General features: G+C 29.4%; 1 pseudogene; it reads left to right on the top strand.

Moving 5' to 3' along the window:
- The first annotated feature begins 6,551 nt into the window (after nucleotides 1-6,551).
- On the top strand, nucleotides 6,552-22,398 carry LOC113557836 (annotated as a pseudogene).
- Nucleotides 22,399-22,637: the final 239 nt, after the last annotated feature.

Here is a 22,637-nt window from a genome sequence, read left to right as displayed (position 1 = left end):
GCGTCTCATTAGTTGTACCTAATAACATACCTGTCACCGTTTCTGCAGTTTATTGTCCTCCTGGCCTCATCACCACATCAGATCACTTTTCTAACTACTTCTCAACCTTGGGTTATCGCTTCATCTCTGGTGGCGATTTCAACTCTAAAAACCCTGCTTGGGGTAACCGTTCTCCCAACACCAGAGGCAGAGCTTTAAAGCAATGCATAAACAACAACAATTACTCATCAACAGCTCCCCCAGGTCCAACATACTGGCCCTCCCATAGTAACAGACATCCTGACATTTTGGACATTTTTGTCAAAAAACTACCTAGTAACATACATAGCGATCTCACCAACCTCTACGACCTTTCTTCTCATCACTCTCCAACAATGCTTAAACTGGGATTAAACGTCCCTCCTCAACAAAGAGAATCTCTTACCCCAAGTCAACTAAATTGGTCTACCTTTAGAAAAGTAATAAATAAAGATATCAAACTCTCGATCTCACTAAAAACAACGGATGACATCAATGTCGCTGTTAACCTCCTCACAGCCTCTATCCAAAAAGCTTAACGCGAATCAGTAAAACTTTATAACCATACAAACCCCAAAAAACAAACCCCCTATCACATAAAAGTATTACTAGCCGAGAAACGAAGAACAAGAAACCAATGGCAAACATTCAAGTACCCAAACGACAAGGTAAAACTTAACAAATTGAAGAGCAAAATAAAAAAGGCTATCCAACTCGACAGAAATCAATCCTACAATAATTATGTAGAATTACTAACCACAAAAAACTCATCTCTTTGGAAAGCGACCAAATCTCTACTTCGCCTAAATCAACCTACCCCTCCATTAAGAAATGAAGACAACTCATGGGTTATTACCGACTCTGACAAAGCAAATATTTTAGCTCAACACCTGGAAAACTCTTTTTCTCCTCATGATATCCAACCCAGTCATACCCAACAAAAAATCGTAGAAAAGTACCTCGAAGCTCCTCTACCAATGTCCATGCCTGCCAAACCTACATCTCCCGATGAAATCAACACCATAATCAAAAATATTCCTGCCAAAAAATCCCCAGGTCACGACCTAATAACGAATTATGTTGTAAAAAACGTACCACGTAAAACCATAGTATACCTATCTCACCTTTACAATGCAATACTCAGATTATCCTTCTTCCCAAACTCCTGGAAGCACTCCATCGTAATACTCATTCTCAAGCCAAATAAACCTCCCGAAAAACCAGCATCATACAGACCGATAAGTCTTCTCCCGAGTTTCGAAAAAATATTCGAAAAAATTCTCTTAAAAAGACTCATCCCTCTTGCCACTGAAGCTAACATCATCCCACACACCCAGTTCGGTTTTAGAGCTCATCACTCAACTATCCACCAACTTCAACGCACTGTCGATAAAATCTCCAACGCACTGGAGAAGAAAGAGTTCTGCCCTACTGTGTTTCTGGATGTCTCACAGGGTCTGGCATGAGGGGCTACTCTACAAATTAAAGAAGTTTCTCCCAGCACTATATTTCTTATTAATAAAATCTTACTTATTTGATAGCTCATATAAGGTTCGTTTAAAAAATAGCTATTCAACCAACCATCGTATTAGTGCAGGTGTCCCCCAAAGTAGTGATATCGCTCCCTTTCTATATTCTGTGTTTACTCACGACATCCCCAAAACACCCTTCACTTTTCTCGGTACATATGCCGATGACACACTAATTTCAGCATCACACCAGGATTCTGCAACCGCTTATCGGATGATCCAAAGTCACCTTAACATGATAAATCTATGGACAAAACGGTGGAAAATAAAAATAAACGAAACGAAGTCTATTCATGTAACTTTTACATTGCGCAAATTTGTTTGCCCTCCTATCACATTTAACAACCTAGTAATTCCTTCGTCAGACGAAGTTAAATACCTAGGGCTAATATTCGACAAACGCCTCAACTGGAGCTTGCATATTAAACAAAAACGTAAATCAGTGAACTCTAGACTTGACCTTTCGAGACCCCTATTCAAATCAAAACTTTCCTTAACCAACAAACTTATGATATACAAATCGATAATCCGTCCGGCTTGGCTATACGGCATTCAACTATGGGGGCCAGCAAAACCATCAAACACTAAAACCCTCCAAGCATTCCAATCCATATGCCTACACCTAATAACCTCTGCCTCTTGGTATGTTACCAATAAAAACCTCCATAAAGATCTGAACATGCCAACCCTTAAAGACTTAGCCAAATCCTATTATTCAAAATTCCACTCAACGCTCCACGCTCATTCAAACCCCATCATTAAAAGTTTATCCTCTACCTCTATCATTCCTAGAAGATTAAAAAGGCAATGGCCAAGAGATCTCCTCAACACCTAACTAAAATAAAAAAATCATGAACCAAAATTGTGTTTTTTGTGTCGATTTCCTCCGCCTACACCGTCAGCGACACACGGATTGCTAGGCCATCAACGCAGTTGTGTCAAATTGGCTCCCCGGTGGTGAATCGAATTCCTGGTCTGAAACATTGACACAGCTACGGCGGTAGGTGCTCGGTGAATCCGCGGTGAGCCGGTCGATAAAAAAACACGAATTTGTACGGTATATTTTTATTGATGATAAACAACAGTACACAATAGCTAGTTGTTAAATGTCACTATGTCAGGTGTTGACGACATAAAAGAGAATATACAATTATGCTTTACGTGGTCTTACGACAAGGCGACGGTGTCGCCGTTGTCGGTAAGACAGTTCACGCAAGAGAGCGAGACGGTCAACGGCCAGTACTCGTCCGGCCCGACTTGTCTTTCCGTCCCACCCTGTGCTTTTGCAGCGCGGGGGAAGAGTCGACGGTGTTGTGTCGTCGTTGCCCGTGGTGGCGGTTGATAAGGCGTAGATCGGTCGCTACGGTGCCTGTACTTTGTACCGGCGACCGTTGCGTTCCGTGTAAGCAATAATTTTAAATTAATAAATAAACCAATAATATATTGCTCAATATAATAAAACAGGGTTTCATAATACTATTTTAATATTTTATGTTTAATAATAATATCATTTAATTAAAAGTGATGGAAATATCGTCGCCGAAGCCATTTACTAAGTCGTATTTTCACACGCACAAGATCTGCTGATGGTGTCGATGTAGTTGACATCGTCATGCAAATTACTGCGGAATACAGAAAAAATCCGGAACAATTTAACAAGACAAAGAAATTGGACAATGGCAAGAAGACCAAGAATTAGTATAGACAGGATGCGATCACACGCATCGCAAAACAAGTACGTGCCATAATAACCGATGCACAGCTGGCAATCGTCTTCGTAGCGATTATGCTTACGCTTTATATTCACCACAACCACGCAGGCCATTCGATAATTGCTAGGGCTACAACAGCATTGAAAGCCAACGCTGCCACTGTGCATTTGGGTGAGTGGTTGGACGAGAATAACAGCAAATTCTTCGGAATTATCATTGCTGTGGTGGTTTCTTTCATGTCATCAAAGATCTATGGAGTACCTATAGCAGTGGCGTATGCGGTCGTGATTATTATGATTCCGAGTATGTCTGTATTGTTTTACGTCATTACATCGTTATTCGGATTACTGTTTTACCGGCTGCATACGGCTATCGATGGATACATCATTGCGGTTGTGGCGATTTTCGCTTATTTATACTTTTTAACAGATGTAAAACCAGACATAGATCATGTCACTAACACAAACGCCACGACAGTGGAGCATAACACTACCACCGTGGTGAATAACGCTACAAAAAAGGCTTGAATGGTTTAGCGGCTTAGCCGAATCCTATCATATTATTACTTTTCTTATCTTCCAACGCTTGTGGCATTACGCCACCAACCTAAAATAACAAAAAAAAGAAAAAGAAATTTACAAGCAAAATCGTGAACTGTGGTGACACGGTGACACTAAGGAGTGATAATTATCGGTGTCGGTACGGGACGAATAGTTCGCTGTTCGCATAAAAGTAAAAGACTGACGGGCGGCCTGTTCGATACCGGAAACCGGTATCGTTCCAGCGCTTTTATGCCGTTGGCGTTGTCTTACCATGAACTGTTGATTTGAATCCAAATGTCGTTTCCCTGGGTCCGCGTCAAATTCAGGATATGTCTCTAGATATTGAGTTGACAGTAATTAGATAAAATAAAAAGTGTAAAATGTTTGCTATTCGAGTAGATGAAACACCGATGTTACCAATTTCGCAATTATAACACAAATAGGCAATACGTCTATAACTGCTCCATAAATTACTATTCCGCCAAAAAATGTAGATTTTCATCAACAATTGTATTATTTAATATAGATTTATGTTAATCAAAATCCATCTAAGTTATTCATTATTTAATTTTAATTGTGTTTATTTTTATGGCTTTGCAAAAATTATTCATCGTATTTTCGTATAGGAATATGAATATTGTGAGCCTTCATCGAGTAGGCAGCGCTTCCAGCGGAAATCACAACTGGTGTACATTTTTTAATCAATTTATAATCAAATTGTTTACAGCAGGCACCGGCAACCCGTGGTCAGCGGAACTTTTTTCTGCGGCCCTCCAAATATATTTTAATATATTTTATGGTGTTTAAAATTTTAATTTTATATCTTAAATTACAATAAATAAAATCGAATCATGATATTATTACAGCAATGTGAGATAAGGTATGATCGAGAACGTAATCTAATCGTATATAATGTATATATCGTCGATTACGACAAATACTTATCTGATTTTGGTCTCATTGCAGTTCGTTTTGAAACATTCCAACGTACAACACCCAAGACATCGCATAAAAACCGTGAAGTTTAAATTTTAACTGCTCAAGTGTTTTATAAATTAATAATTATCAATGTCGAAAAAACGTAAAATTTGTGATGAATGTCGTACATTCAACGAATCACGGACGAATTTATATTTTTTTTTATCGAAAATATAATGGTAAACTGTTATGTTTAATTTGCCAAAAAACTATTTTATCTGTAAAATAGTATAATGTTAAACGACACTATGAAACAGAGCATAAATTAAAATTTGACAATCTCACTGGTGATCTTTGACAAATTAAAATAAATAATTTAAAAAGTTCATTAAATAATCAACAAAATAGTTTTAAATTATAAAATAATCAAAACGGATCAGGAGTACGTGCTAGTTTTGTAGTTGCTGAAATGATAGCCAAGTGTAATCGTGCATTTAACGACTCGTTGTATGTTAGCCGTTGTAAATGAAATATAAAAAAAAATCAATTTGAAGACATCAGTCTCTCAGCTACGACCTGTGTTAGACGTACCGAACACTTGGAAGCAAATTTGATTTTAAAACTGAAAGAAAAAGTTTCTACATTTGATTGTTTTCGCAACTGAAGAAAGTACTGATGCTTGTGATACTGCTCAGTTTTAATTGGGAGTTTTTGCATAACGCTGATTAAACATGACGATAAAAATAACGTTTGGTTAAACTAATCATTTTTATTTTTATCGTAATTGATAAAACTTCAGTTTTTGCATAATCGGTGAGGTTTATTTTAACGTGAAATTAAAAACTGTTATTTAAATATTATTAATATTATTTACACTAGGTAAATTTTATTTTTAATTAACTATACATTAAATTAAGAGTATAATATATTTTCTATTCTATTGTTTATTATATATATTTTATATTTTTATTCGATATGGAAGAAATGTTAGAATTAGTCTGTTTAAATGAAATTACTACTGAAGATATAAAACACAACATTTTATTAAATGAGTTACTATTTTTTCGAAATGAAATAAATTATAGATCTACATTGTATGGTCATTTTAATTTCGATGAAATATGTAATGAATCATGTAGACAACTTTTCAGGTTTGAAAAACCAGATATGAAACGGCTTAGGTTAAGTTTAGGTATTCCTGATGTAATAGAAACTGCACAAAGGTATCGTGTTACAGGTAAGTACTTAATTGTAATTAATATACATTTTATTATTTTTTTTTTAAATTACAAATGTACATTATTCTAAGCAATAGATTAAAGTAAAATTGTTGTATTTGTTCATATAATTTTAGTTATAGAAGGGTTATGTATTTGTCTTCGTTGTCTTACCTATCCAAATAGGTTAGGCGACTTAGAGAGGACGTTCGGATTAAGTTCTCCACAAATAAGTACTATTAGCAACCATGTAATGTCTATCATAGAAATAAACCATGGACATCTTTAACACAATTTGAATAATTTTCCTTGGCTTAATGAATCAAAATTAAAATACTATTTAAAAATAAGGCACAATACGGATTAAAAGTATAAGTAACTAAAACGTTTGTATTATTTAATTATTGTAATAGGCAATATAAAATAAAAGAGCACCAATTTAAAACTGCTGGGCTTTTATAGACGGAACTGCTATACCTATGTGTAGACTAACAATGGATCAGCAGAAATATTTTTCTGGACATAAACGATACCATTGCTTAAAATACCAAAGTGTATTAAGTCCAGATGGTATTATTGTTAACCTTTGAGGATCTTATCCAGGAAAAAGATAAGATGGAGGTATAAGCATTAAATAATGTATATGTATAAATTATTAACAAATAAACCTTATTTTGTTAATAATTATTATTTTCCAGTTTTTAGGTATGCTAAGAGATACAAACTTGTATTCTGAACTTATGCTGGTTGCAGTACATGGTAGTACAACATGTGGTAATCAGACTATTTTCTTTATTATTATTATTATTATTATTATTACCTTGAACTGATTAGAATATTGTTTTCGTATTTTTGTATCTATTAAATTTATTACCCATAATTACTATATTATTAGATAGATTATTTTTAGTATAATAAATGTCTCAACATCGTCATCAACTACTAATATTCCATGCTTGTATCTTATATGTGACAACATGACATTTTTAACAAGTTTCCGATCTATTTCCAACTTGTCAATATGGTTCAAATGTGTTGCACATTTTTTGCACGCGTGATCATCATTGTTAAAAATAACCATAATACCTTCTCCGAGAACCTCGGCAATCTTTTCTGTAAATAATGTTTTATTTGCCATACGGTGTACGGATCGTAGATAACAATACATAATCATCACCTTACAATTCTTCATCGCAAACAAAACAAAGACCCATCGTATCTGGAAAAAGTTATTTTTGCGTTTCATTTAAGTAACGTTTATCAAAAGCATTATTAAACAAATATTCATTTAAAATGTTTAATTCATACCTACTTAATATTTTTATAAATTTTATTTTATTTAAAACTATACAAATTATACCTAATGGTGTCTAGAATGTGACTTACTGTTTGTGGCGTTTTTACTTTGCATAAACGATGAGGCGAATGATACGACGTTACAATTCGGCTTTCTGTTGTCGTTTTGGTATATGACAATATAGCGAGCGTAATGCGCGTATACGATAGCAAGTATGGTGACAAGCCAGCAGAGCCGTGCCGTAGGGGGGCCTAGGGGGCATCCACGCCGGGCGCATGGTTTAAAGGGGGCTCCAAAAAAATTGAAATGCATAATGATAAATAAAATAGGAGGCGAATATTTTTAATTTTGCCCTGGGCGCCAAATCTTAACGGCACGGCTTTGCAAGCCAGAGATCGTGAGCTGATGCTGACGACGCCGACGCGGTGTAGTCAGTGTATTAATTAGTACAGCCGTACAGGTTCGGAATTGAATCAATTCTTTTCCTAACGCACGGCGACCCGTAATTCGACTAGGCGGTCGAATGGACTTATTAGATAAATTTAAGAGTACCTCATAATCTTTCCATTCGCATAATTATATTATATTTTGATTAAAACATATTATGAAATAACTAAAATTAACTTACCATGTCTCATTGTCTCAGTTTGATCGTCTATTAACATCTATTTCCAAAAATAAATTATTTAAATATTGTGGTTGGATATCTGTTCCTAGATCATCCACTGTTGGTTCAAAATTATATGGTTGAAGAGCCATTGAAAAAAAATATAATATAATAAATCGTGTACAATAACAGAAAGGACCACATTCACATTTCACACAAACACTGTTACTACTATTATTACTTACTACTAAAACGAAATAAAGGATATTATTATTATTATTAATTAAAGATAAATAAATAAAGATAATAATAACTTTAATACAACGATAAAACTATATGTTATGAAAAATAAATTTCTATCAAATGATATAAAATTAAATATAAACCCATAGCAGTACTTTTATGAATTGACAGTGGTGAATTATAATTTATAATATAATAAATTGTTATTATTTCATTAATATTAAGCCAAAATATGATATAATTATGCGAATGAAAAGATTATGAGGTACTCTTAAATTCATCTAATAAGTCCCTTCGAAAAAAACAAGTTCATAAGCAGTTATTTTAAGTTAAACCAAACATGGAAAAATATTGCCGTGTATTGTATGTTGGCCGCTGCCGCGACGAACGAATCAGTGACGTCACGCGGAATATCATAATTCACCGTAACTATTGAATGGATTGTCACAAACGAATTTTATTTAAATGTTCTCCCATAACTGGGTCAAATTTTCTAATCATTTCGATAAGGCCCAAGAACTTTCCATTATTTTTTGTAAATATTACATCTGACGTACCTCGAAAAGCCTCATTGTGTTTAGCTAAGTAGTGAATAGCTGCTATAATCTTTTTTAAAACATTTTTCCAATGTATTTTTTTCTTTTTCAATAATTTCTAAATTAGTTTTATCAATGGTAGACATTTGTTGTATTCTAATTTTTTAATCAAACCACTTTTCTGTGCACCTAAAATGTGTCAACTCCAATCATTTGTGCTATTTCCACTTAAGCTACCATAGACAGAAAGACCAAATAACTTACAACAAAAACAAAATACGTGATCTTTAGATATCGAATATACCAGCCAATTTTTATCAAATATTTCACTATTAGGTAACTTTCTATAGTAAAAATTGGTTGAAAATCGTCTATTAACTTCTCTTTCACTCGAAAATGAAATAGTTACACGAGAAGGAAAATTAAAATTAATTATTCTCTTAAGACCTAATTTTACTATATTTGTTCTTAAATCTTGGCTAATAGAAATTGGCCAATTTGCAGGGTCATCGTACATATTAAAATCATTCATAGCAGTGTTTGTTAATATTATTTTTGATTCATTTGAAGTTAATTTACAGGATAATATTTCTTGAAATTTAACGGAATTTGATTCTTTAATATTACTTATTATAGTTTGTGGTAACTCAGAATCAACTGACAAGTAACATGTTGTGTCATAAATAAAAATAGAGTAATAATAATATTATGGGTATAACTTAAAATTCATGGCTTGGAACCGAAATTAAAAATACTTATATTTTAACCGGAAACTTTTAAAAATATTGGAACAGGAACCGTACCCTAACACTTTTAGGATTTTCTTAGGAACCTCAACCGGAACCGAAACCAATATTTGTTGGGATTGAATATTTTTGTTTTAAAAGCTCCAATTAAATATTAAACTATATTATATATTTTGGTAATAAGTAATAATATTTTATTAAATTTGATGGATGTAAATGTATACGTGCATTTATAATTTTATATTTTTTATAATCTAACAGTTCCAGAAAAAGATAAAATGTGAGCAGTTACCAAAATAAAAATGTATAAGTAATAATTATTGTTATTCAGCGCCTTGCTATGGGTTTGTAAAACCCATCGTTATGATTATTTCTTAAGAGGACGTTATACCTACATGTGTTGTCTCTGTCTTTCTAATGTAGATCATAACAAATTTTCGTTCAACAGTACACATTTTGTGATGTTAGCTTTAATATCAGAATAAATTTACCTATTGTCAAATTTAAAGGTAAGAATATTATCTAGGGCATCTCATAAGCTTTTTATAATTTATATCTTAATTTTTAAGTAAGTTATGGTTATGTAAAATATTAAGACTTTAAAATGCTTGTAACTCGCTTAAAAATTAAAATACCAATAAAAGCCTATGAGATGCCCTAGATAACATGATTACCTTTAAGTTTGATAATAGGTAAATTATTGACTCTAATATTAAAGCTAACATCACAAAATGTGTTCTGCTGAATGAAAATTCGCTATGATACACATTAGAAAAACAGAGACAATACCCGCATGGTATAACGTCCTCTTAAAGTTTGATAATAGCTAATAAGTAAATTAACTAATAGCATTATATAATACTAATAGCTAACAACATAAATTTAATTCCGCTTAACTCAAATTTGCTATCTTTTACATTGGTTAGACGGAGACATAACATGTGGGTATGACGTCCGACGTTCACTTAATGTTTGATTATTTTTATTTTAAGATATCGAATAATGAAATGCAGATTGAATAACGCTATTTTTATTATTTATTATTTAACTTCTTAAAACACGATTCAACAAACCTTATTCTTTTAAATTTTGTTTTGATGTTTTCAAATTCAAAATAGTAAATATACAACTAATCTAAGAAAGCTATAATTTTAGATAATAATGTATATGATGTTGATAATCAATTTTTTTTTTTTGAAAAACCAAATTGTAACCGAAACCGAAAAAATCATATAAGCTCCAAGCCCTGACTTAAATTAATAATAATGATTTGATTACTTACGTATGTGATTTAACTAAATATGTACTACAGTCTACGATAGGTTCCATATAAGTGTTTCTTATAGCAACTTAAAAGTATAAAAAAATACATAATAATATGCAAAGAATTTATGAACATTGAATTGTTATTACTAGTAGGTACTTTCTTCATATTTGTAGACAATTTTGGTTATGTAAAGCAGCGGTTCTCAACCTTTTTCGTCGTGAGAACCACAGAACTTGTAAAAAAATCTCTGGGGCACACTAAGAATACATAGGACACCTATATATACTATGTATAATATTATTAATATTATAAATATTATTAGGTATATAATAAAAATATACAATAATATTATTTTAAATAAATACATTATCAATGTTAATATTATATGGTCTACGGCCCAGTTCTACGTTGCCCACGGCCCATGGGTTGGGAACCGCTGATGTAAAGTATATAACAATTTATCCTCGATTAACCTTGATGGTTCCTGTTCTTTTAATATTATTCAAAAAACTTTAATTTTAACACTACACAGCAGTGTGTTTCTAGGATTTTTTTTTGATTTTTAAGGACGTATTATTTTAATCATTTAATTCCTATTCTAAATATTATATATTTGAATTGAATACTCACAGTAAATATATAATTTATTTTAACCATTATTATACTTGAAGCATACTTAATACACACCAGGATTGAATTCACTAATTTTTTTCTTAATGTTATATATTTTAAAATACAATAAAAGGTAATAGATTAATACAATTACAATATAACTAGTTCTTGACAATTTTCGATGGTAAAACATCATTTTTTTTTATTTTAAATGTATTAAATAATTGATCGGTGGGTTTAAATTGAACTTTACACCATTCTCTAATGCCCAAATCTTTTGCTACTGCAAATAATAATAAAAAACAATATTAAATTTTATAGCCTCTATAATTATTAAAATGTTTTAGTTATTTAGCTAAAAATAACTCAGAAATTAACCAATAAAATATGAGTAGTCCTTATTTTTTTAATGTTGAAAGCATTAAGTATATCTTGTAGTTTCCTATTCAATTATGAAAAACATTATTTTGAAAAAATTTTCAGGTGTGTTTCTAAATCGCATGCTTGTCACAGAATCGTAAATTACATCGGGTACTTTTTAAGAAAATTAAAATTAATATTTTGTCATATAATATATTATATATACTCTACGTAAAAACAATAACTATATACTTTCATAGAGATGATTTATTATAGGTAGATTTAAATTAATATCAATAAAGAGATATATTGTACCATTATTTTTTTATTTAATAGTAAACAAATAAATATTATTAATTATTTGTCAAAAGAATACGTACGATCCTTCATTTTTTGTAAATGATCATTGAGATAATCATAGTACATCTTTTGAAAATCTAAAACAAAGAATCATATAATAATTAGGTACGTACTTTGAATAGTGAAATTAAATTTAATTATATTCCATTTTTTATTTTATTTTTAGATTAAATATTTGTTATTCAAAATATTATGCTCAATAAAATAGACGTTAATTTTTTGTTTATGAATTACACTATAATAGTGATTATATATATTTATATTATATTATATATTTACGAGGTAAGTGTGTGTTTTATTTATAGTTTTAATTAATTAACTTTTCCATTATTAGGCAAATCGATGTAAGACCTTAAATTTTAAGTAATACACTACTGATTATCATAATGGAGTAGAACGCAATACACAACACATATTATGATCAATAAACCTCAATTACAAAATTATAAACATTTTAATTGAGTTATATTAAAATACATTCTCTATATTATTTTAAAATTTAATCTTGAATAAAATTATATTAAAATAAAAATTACCTGAAAATCTATCAATGATCTCCTTATAGGTATCTGTAATAATGAAAATATACTTTAATAAATATACCTACTGCTTAGAACTAAATATTATTTTTAATTCTAATGTTATCAATTCACCATAATACTAAAAATAGTATACATAAGGTTATTATTTTATAAATTTAAAATTTTTATTATTACCTTTTCTCCATACACCTTTATTCTCTAATAAATTAAATTAAAATAAATTAAATTAACTGTTTTGCTATGCCTAAACAAATTGTTCCTTATGATTTAAAGTAGTAAGTATGATTATTTCAAACAAAATTATATTATACACTATAAAAATATAAAATGATATAATTATTATTTTTTACCGTAATTAAATATGATCACGATATTGTTGTATTGATTTGCTAATAAATACAAAATAATTAATAATAAACCTATAAAAGTCTAATAGAATCTATTAGATTTTAAATTAAATATTAGGTTAATGTGACTGGCTCAGACATTATTTTTAAGCCAATTAAGTGAGTCAATCCAGTGAATGCTTTGTGTAAATGGCAAGGTTAATAATTTTTCCAAAAGTAGTATACTATGCTTTCCGCTAGGTATTATCCAATTTCATGCTCAAAATTGTATTTTTTTTCTTTAAAATATTTAATTCGATTTTAGTATTATTCCGATTATTATTGTATAGGTACCTAGGTACCTAAAATGTTAGCATTTTATAACAGCCTACCCTATACGTATAATTTAACAAAGGTAATCTATTTTTTTTTACTATCGATAATGCATGGATAATTTTATGTAATATTTATAAAGGATTTTATTAAGTAAAAATTTATTCAAAGATAATAATAAAAAGACCATTAAACACCGTAAAAACACCACATTTTTAGCCCAAAATAGTTAAAAAAAATGTAGGTAAAACTGAAATTTGTAAATTTGTGAGAAACAATGACACAATTTAAACATATTATAAAATGTCTAATACCATACATGGTTAGGTACATACAGTTATTATTTTTCAGTAGTATAAAATAGGCAGTTCAGTTGTATTAAACTTGAAATTTGTATAAGAAATCAGTAAACTACTTAAATTATACTTACGCCAAAAAAATGATTGTTTTATCGATTCTGTTAAAAATTGATTTAATTATTATTTTACAATTGTCAATCATACCATACGGTCTTTCTTAAGCATTGGTGTGAAAGAATGCTTTCATTGTATGCAAACCTGTTAATGACTGCATTCGATTTTCATTAAAATTATATTATTTATGAACGTATGTCAATCATGATTTAAGATAGTATGGTTGCCAGTGACGCAACTTGATAATAAGGGACCTATGTGAAAATGTCAAAACCCGGGCCCTTACCGAATAATAAAAATCAAAAACAGTCATACCTTTTATAACTTTTAAAATATTGTTTTCTCACATGTCATAGTATTAATTAATTAATTATATTAATTTTTATTAGTTAAAATTGTTTTTATATAAAATCAAACATAAAAATTAACTCTTCTTGTTTTTACGGCAGCAAAATCATTAATGATTTTGTTCGTATCCAATTCATTATTATTAAATACCTAGAAATACAAAAATTCTATAGATAGATAGCTTTTGTCTTATTATTGTCAGACACATAGGTAATATTGTCACGAGTTATGACTTACACACCACACAGTACACACACCAACATAATCAATACATGATATTATTATACAAATAATAAAAGAAGTTTCAAATTTTCAATTATAGTGTATACTCTAACTCTATACCCGTATTTCAGACTTATACTGTATTATGACACACCTAACTGCTTTCTCACATAGGTACTCGTAATTTGAATTATTCTCTAACTCAAAAGAGTAAAGACATAATTATTTATTATATTAAAACAAATATTATAATATGTATATATTACAGATTATAGTAAAGGAATATCGTACATCAGTTTTTTAATTTAGAGGCCCCTCAAAACCGGGGGCCCCTGTGAATACACACCCAACACTCCCGATAATTGCGTTACTGATAGTTGCCCATCGACTATAGCACGGTCTTATATTAAGACCGTGGACTATAGTAAAATGGCTTATCATACGACCTCCAATATGAAAATATAAATCAGCTGTTTTTAAAAACGTAGAGTTTATAGCGGAGAAAATAAATATTATGAGGACTGATTTTACCCGCCTAAAACTGAAAAATATAATACAATAATACTTTAAACAAATTTATCATCAGATATTTTTTAATGGAAACTTTAATAATAAATTTAATATCATTATTTAGATTATTTGTGTATACTTACTGTATAATAAAAATGGTTTATTGTGTACCTTTGTGTCCTTATAAGGACTTAAAAATTAGTTTATTTGGTGTTCCTAAAACTTTTCCTTTAAGGGATGAATGGGAAAAAGTTTTAAAAGTTAGTTTTAAAACTAATTCTACCGTTACCATTTCAAAAAACAGGACGTAATTGATACTTGGGAATCTGGTACAGGATTTAGCAAGTATACAGTAAGTATAATTATATAAAATTATTAGCTTATATATTTATTATATTTTTCAGTTTTCTGCAAAATACTCATACCAATTCATATATTTTAGATATGTTTGAAAAAGCTTAGATTTTTTAAAGATACTATTCCAATAAGTTTGAATTTTGCTATTTGCAGCATCTAATGTCATTATCCATTTTTAGGTGTTGAAAGAAGCATTAGACTGGATAAACAATTGGGAATCAAATTCAAATAATAATTATATTGAAAAAAAAAGATTTTTTAACTTCAAATACTGCTGATGGTTTGAAAGTAACTTTTAATCAACACTAGATGCAATTAATTATCTGCTGAATGAAAAATATGTGGCATATGTATTGACATCTAAATTTAACCAAGATTGTTTGGAAGTAAATATTATTTAAATTAAATATTATTATGGGTATACACAAATTATCTTGATTATAAAAATAATATTTTCATAAAAACCAATATTTATATTCCAGAAATTTTTGTTATTATATGACAAGTAGCCGATTCAAACGGCCATCCGTCTTATCCTTCTTTTCTCCAACTCTATAGAATGCTTTCAGTATTTTCATTGATTAAGCTTCCTAAAAGTGAAAATTGTATGATATTTGAAGGTAAATTCTTTATATCTATTGAAGTTCCAAATAAAAACTAATTAAATAAACTATTATAGTAATATATGTACCCACTGTAAATTTGTAACTATTATATATATAAATATATTTTTAGATAACGCTCTTATTTTAACAATAGCTGATTTAAAACAAATTTCAAAAGACCCATATGATTCATTAAAAATAATAAAAACAACTTTCACATCATTGCTCGTAAAATTGAAAAATATTTAATATAAAATAAATTGTATATTGTACTTGTGCATGCTAAAAATAATAAACAATATAGTAAATCAAACTAATATTTTCAGAATTACATAGTAATATATTCTAATACATTTAATCTATATTCATTATTCACAGTATCAATACTTGTGGTTATAAACTTATAACTTATTCTTTAAGTGTCAACTGAATAATATTAAATTAAATATAACTATATAATTGAAATAGGTAAATAATTTTTTATAAATTTTTAGAATATGTAAAATAGCATACTAAAGGTAATATTTTGTGCTTACCTTTAATATCTGTGAATGAGCAAACGTAATTAGTTAATGAGTGTCTGTTTAATAACTATTAAAATTCTACAATAAAAAAAAAAAAAAAATCTTTTTTGTAGATTTTAAGGAGAACGATTAATATATTTACTATTATCTAATTATTTTTGGGCACAAATATACAAAATAACACTTTAAAATAGAAAAAAATATTTTGATACTCGAGTTTGAGAGAGATTTCTGGTAAGAAATTAAATATAAATGATATATTTTAAAGTTGTATAACATTATTAGAATCTTCATTCTTTCGTCTTTCAAACAAGTTTTTTATTGAGATATAATTTTCAAAATATTCTAACTACTCTAATGCCATTTATGAAAAATATCAATCATATTCAATTTATGTGTGATGAAATTGTTTAAGTCTACATCTACAGCGTATTTATGTATTTATTTAATCAAAATAACACTATTCAAACGAATAACAAAAAAAAAGTTTTTGATATTTTTGTATTACATGAATGTGGCCACGGTAAGTCATTATTTCTCATTATCTACTATTAGCAACAGGACATTTTATCTTAAAAATACAAAAATTTTATTATATATTTTTAAATTAAGTTATTATAATTTTTAAACTGATTATACAATAAATATTTATAAATCTATTATCGTAAGTATTAATTATTAAACAATAGGTTTACTAATGACGATAATAATAAGTAAATTTGTGGCCTTACTCTTGATAATAGCTATATAATTTCAATAAAATATTTTATAATTTTAAATTATTACAAGTTTATATAAATTAGCAAGGCTGGGCATTAACGAATTAAAAATTAAAATTAAGTTAAAACGTTAAGTTAATTAACTCGTTACTTTTTATAAAATTAACTTTTAACTTAGTAAGTTACTTTTTTTTAAGATTGACGTGTTAACTTCAAGTTAATTTTATTCAAAACTATCTAAATTAAGTTAATTTTTGTCTGAAAAATAATGCAAGAATAATTCAAAATTTTAGGATTTACTTAAGAAAATCAGGTTTATCGGTAGCTAGTTGGTACTTTGATGTATCATTTTAAATTTCCCTGGTAATTTTCTTGAGCGTAAAAAAAACAATATTATGTGTCTGGCATTTTTTATTTTTGTAAATTAGAAAATTTTAACTTTAAACGAAGTGAAGTTACTTTTTGTTTTAAAATTAATTTCTAACTTAACGAGTTAACGAAAAAAATATGAGTAACTTTTAACTTAATTTAACTTTATTATTATAAAATAACTCAACTTAACGAGTTAAAAAAAATCGTTAACTTGCCCAGCCTTGTAAATTAGCTATTATGGTTAATTTTAATTACAAACATATTAAGATTATTTTATGTATTCAAGTCGCGTTTTTATAATGATTGACAGTTAAAAGTATAAAGCGTATGATAGGAAATATATTTAATTCCAGAAAATGTGTATATATTCTAAAATAGAACAAATACTTTGATATACGACTTTGAAAGCGATTTCTGGTAAAAATTGGATTTAGTTTATATATTATAAAGTTTAAAAAATAATATTAGAAACTTGTATTTTTTCATAATATTTGTATAAGTATTTCCTGAACATTGTATCATTTTCAAAATATTACTGATGAATGATGATTGTATATAAGAGCCCAATCGAGTGTCGGATATCTCTTGTTATAATTGGGTTTGCGCTTCCTCAACCGAGGGCGTGGATGTTGAAACAGTAACGTCTGTAGCGGCCTACTGCCTCGTTAAACAATAACTTCTATTTATAATAGCATTCCGTCATATTATATTTTACATATAAAATTAATTATTTATAAATAGTAATGTGGGATGAATAAGCCATTAAGCCATCTTTACCGCTAAGGCCAGGCTTAAGTAAGCGATCGAATGCGGGTGGTGATGCTTGAGTGTGACTAGATGTACCTATTTACAGTGACGTACCTAACAGGTGTAATTTTGGCCGCTGTGGGTATCAGATTGCAGTTATTAACCTGCGGATACAGCATACCCCTTATTTCAGAAGTTTTATTAGGCTTATGATATGGTTATTGAATTTAAAGTCTAGATCATATTTTTACCTAGGTATTTGGTTGCCATGGTATTACGTGTTAGGTTTGTTTAGGAAAATGGAAAAAAAACAACATTTATGGTAATATAGTGATAATTGATACGAGGTCGCTGAAATCAGATATTTATTAACCATAAGGGTTAACAAGTCATAAAAAGAAATGGCATATGCTATGATTGTCAGTATAATCATTGAGACCGAAAATTATGAAGAATGTAATTGTCAATAATTGTTAAAAATTAAATTTTGACACAAAATAAATGATTGAAATTCTTGAAAATGTATAGTTGATATCTTATATAGGTACAATGTAATTTAAAATATTACAATCTTACAACATCCAACCTTCGAACCTGATATTTCAAATAGGTATTTGCTTTTTAAATACAATGCTCTGATTTGTGATAAATATTAATATTCAAAAAGAATTGTCAATAAATTTTTACGAAAATATATTCTTACAACGCTTTAAGAGCATCTAAATTAAATTTTAAATTGAAAAAATTGAATATTTTTCATCGAAAACTAAATCCAGTTTATTTTGTAAAATCAAACACTTTTAAATTTGATATTGAATATCAAATATCAAAGCACTTTCAATAAGCAAAGTATGTGCTTCCGTAACAGTTTTTAAAAAATATTAAATTAGGTTATAATATAATAGTTAAGTATAATAAATAATAATAAAGTTATGATAAAAATTATTTATAAAATTAGTTAAATATGGAAATTTTTTAAATCTCAACACAAGTGAAATAGTATTTTAAAAGTTTTTAGATTAATATCAAGTTATTTTCTTATAAATGTTCCTCAAATCTATTTATATCATTTAAGGTATATAATATTATCTAAGACATACGACTTAGAATTTATTATACCAGAAAATTTTACATTTCTAAAATATATAAAATATATATTTATTTTTTTCTCACTGATAATACCAGAACAATAATCTTCCGGAGACTTAGGAGGATCTGTAATAAATTAAAAATAAAGATATTAATTTGGTGGATGACATAATTGTTTTACATGTTTCGTATTATAAAAAAAAAAATGTAAAAAACATGTATTAGATATTATGCAATTAATGGGATGAATTAATTTAATTGTTTGTATAAATTATGAATTATACCCAATAATAGTTACTTACCATTCTTATCATATTCTTGTTTTTTGGCAAAATTGAAGAAATCATATTTGATTTCTAGAATATTTAATATTTAATTATTATTTTATTGTTATCATTTATTATGTTTATAAACATTTTATAAAATATATAGTATTTCTTAGGTACCTATAATAAAACCAAAAATATGTGAGCTACTAATATACAGAGATGTTACTGCTATTAAAATACAGAATATAATATTATCGATGGTTCAATAGTAATAGGTCAATACAACACAAATAGGATAAAATAGAAAGTTCTAACACCTAGTCCTGGTCCGCCACCTAGTCTTGCCACCACGACTCCCCTCCAATGATGCCGTTATGATCAACCTAGTCTTGCTGGCATCGCCCGTCGCCATCTCATAGCTACCTTGCGTTTTTATTTTTTTAACAGTTATATATAAAAAAAATTGTATTATCTAGCAATATATACAACAACAAATTTATATACGTTGGCACGATGTATTTTAATGAATAAGCTTATATTTTTCATTACCGTCGCTTCGATAGAATATGACTTTTTTTCATAATTTTTTTTAGATTTTTTGAATACTAACCATTTTATTCAATCGAAATAATAATAAATTTGTTACATCGATTATTAAATGATTTAATTATTGTTCAGCTGACGGCTTGTAGATTAGGTTAGAAATTGTGAGAAAATTGTAATAAATAACAAACATACATGCATGATTTATACACGCACTCACACATATAATTACTTAGATCAATGAATTTATATACTATATAATGATTAAGTAGCCATCGTCAAATTGCCACCCGTGTGTGGTAGCGCAGATATTTGACACCATCTCATCGCCGCGGTAACCCCGCCACCACCGCTCAGCCGTCCTAACCACCCACCCATCACCATGTCATAGCGCCCAACCCAACAAGGTACCGTACAGATAGCTTCACACTTTGATCCACCGAATGTACAAACTGGGCCGTCAAATACGGCATCCAGCGATTTAGCCTCCGATAATGACGAAATTTGTATGATGGCCTTGGAAGAGTTTGAAAACCAAGAGTTGGCGAATACTATAACTGGTTAGTTTTCTTTGCTTATTTTAAAAGTTTTTGTATGTTAGTATATTTGATTATAAACGTTACATTACATTTGTATTATAAAAAGTCGTATAAGATTTAGACAAAGAATAATGCGATTTATTATAACCTATTTTAGTTTTAAAACATATGTTTATTCATCCGTATTGGCAATTTATTTTAAATGGGTACACATTAGTTTTATTTTTCAATATATGCCAGCAACAGCATGTTTTAATTACATCAATAACATTTTTAAAATAACTTTCTATAGCATATAAACACATATTAATATTAGGATTTTTCTTAAAGATTCTTACACCACTATGGTGATTGGTAAACGTTTATCTACCACGAATACTCCATTGGCTGTAAGAGCGAAGAAAGCACGCATGGAACTCGTCCAATCTCCTGGCTTCACGGAAATATCAGGAAATAAAAAAATTGTGTGGTATTACGCGAAAAATATTAACAACTACCAAAACTACCCCAATTTCCTAAACTCACTTAAAACCAAGCTTGTTGACTTGCTAAACTCAACTGTTATTAATCATACTATCAAGTTTAATTTGAAACTTGAAGTCGACTACTGTCGTCCGGGTGTGGAAAATTCCTCCGAGAACCGAGCGTTTAAAACATCAGCCAGAGAAATTTTCATAGAGTCATATATATATATATATATAGAAATGGTTGAGACCGCGTATATTAAGTTGTTGGGCGAAGAGGACACAATACACAAGTAAAGGGAATGGCTTTACACTGGAGGCTATAGACGGCTTACTGTTCGACATTTACAAATATTCTCCGATGTCAGCGTCATCATACATAGAATTACCAAAATTCATTAAAAACAAACGCGCTATAATTAATCCACAAAACAGCGACCTTTGATGTTTTAAATGGTCAATTCTTGCAAAACATGTTGTCAGAATAAACATCGTGTTGGTGAAAATTATTTTATTCATGAGGCAAAATACAACTTTGATGGCCTATCGTTCCCTACGCTTTTATCAGATATACCAAAATTTGAAAAAAACAATTCATCAGTCTTCATAATTATTTACGGGCTCGAGAAAAAATTCAAACCTCCACCTAAATTGCCTACGTACGAAATATTTCCGTTACGTGTAGTGGAAAATCAGAAACCTGATCATTTTGATCTGTTGCTGGTTACGGATGAGGACAATGTGCATTTTACATATATAATAAATTTTTCACGATTAATTAGCTCGCAGAAAAATCGTTATGATGGAAAACTTTTATTTTGCAAAAGATATTTCACGTCATTTGACATGCAGAAGCTAAAATTCAAATTGAGCGGACATGAAGCTCTGAATCGGCATAAACTGATATGTGGAACACATAAACCTATTTTTCCTAAAATGCCTGAACCTGGTACAACGTTAGAGTTTGAAGGTTGGTGTAAGACTCAACGTCACCCAATAGTCACAAACGCCGATTTTGAAGCGTTGCTTGAGAAGACTAACGAACAAAGAGGGAAAAAAACTAGGGTTATACAGAAACATAAGCCGATAAGCTACGGATTTCTCGTTAAAGCAAACGAAGATGTACTAGTAGAGTTATTGGAACAATTTCAAATACCATCATCACCAATAATTTTCCGAGGAGATGAAAACAATGAGGAAGTCGCCAACATTTTTTTAGAAAGAATCGTTGACGTTGCTAAAAAAATTGAAAAAATGCTTAAGACTAACACCTCAATAGTTATAACTGAAGAGGATAGGCGAAAACATAAGATGAGTGTTCACTGTACTTTATGTAAGTGTGTCGTTGATAAAGAAAGAAAGATCCGAGACCATAACCACTTAAATGGAAAATTCAGGCAAACATTATGCCAGAGATGTAACTTGAGCCTCAAACAACCAAAATTTGTACCATATTATTTTCATAATCTTTCGAACTATGACGCTCATTTCATAGTTACCGAGCTTGTTTAGATTCAAAATCAATTACTGTTATACCGAATAGCGAAGAAAAATATATTTCGTTTTCGAAATATATTAGCAATGACTTTGCTATTAGGTTTTTAGACACATATAGGTTCATGGCCTCTAGATTGTCGACTTCATCCAAAAATTTAGTAACACCAAGGCTCGAGAAATTCAGAGGGACGAGGTAACATTTTTCAATCGAAGACATGTCACTCGTTACTCGTAAAGGAGTTTACCTTTATGAG

Source organism: Rhopalosiphum maidis, chromosome 3, assembly GCF_003676215.2.
Source record: "Rhopalosiphum maidis isolate BTI-1 chromosome 3, ASM367621v3, whole genome shotgun sequence".
Taxonomy (NCBI): domain Eukaryota; kingdom Metazoa; phylum Arthropoda; class Insecta; order Hemiptera; family Aphididae; genus Rhopalosiphum; species Rhopalosiphum maidis.
Note: the sequence above shows the minus strand (reverse complement) of the source record. Positions and strands in the feature narration are given on the sequence as shown.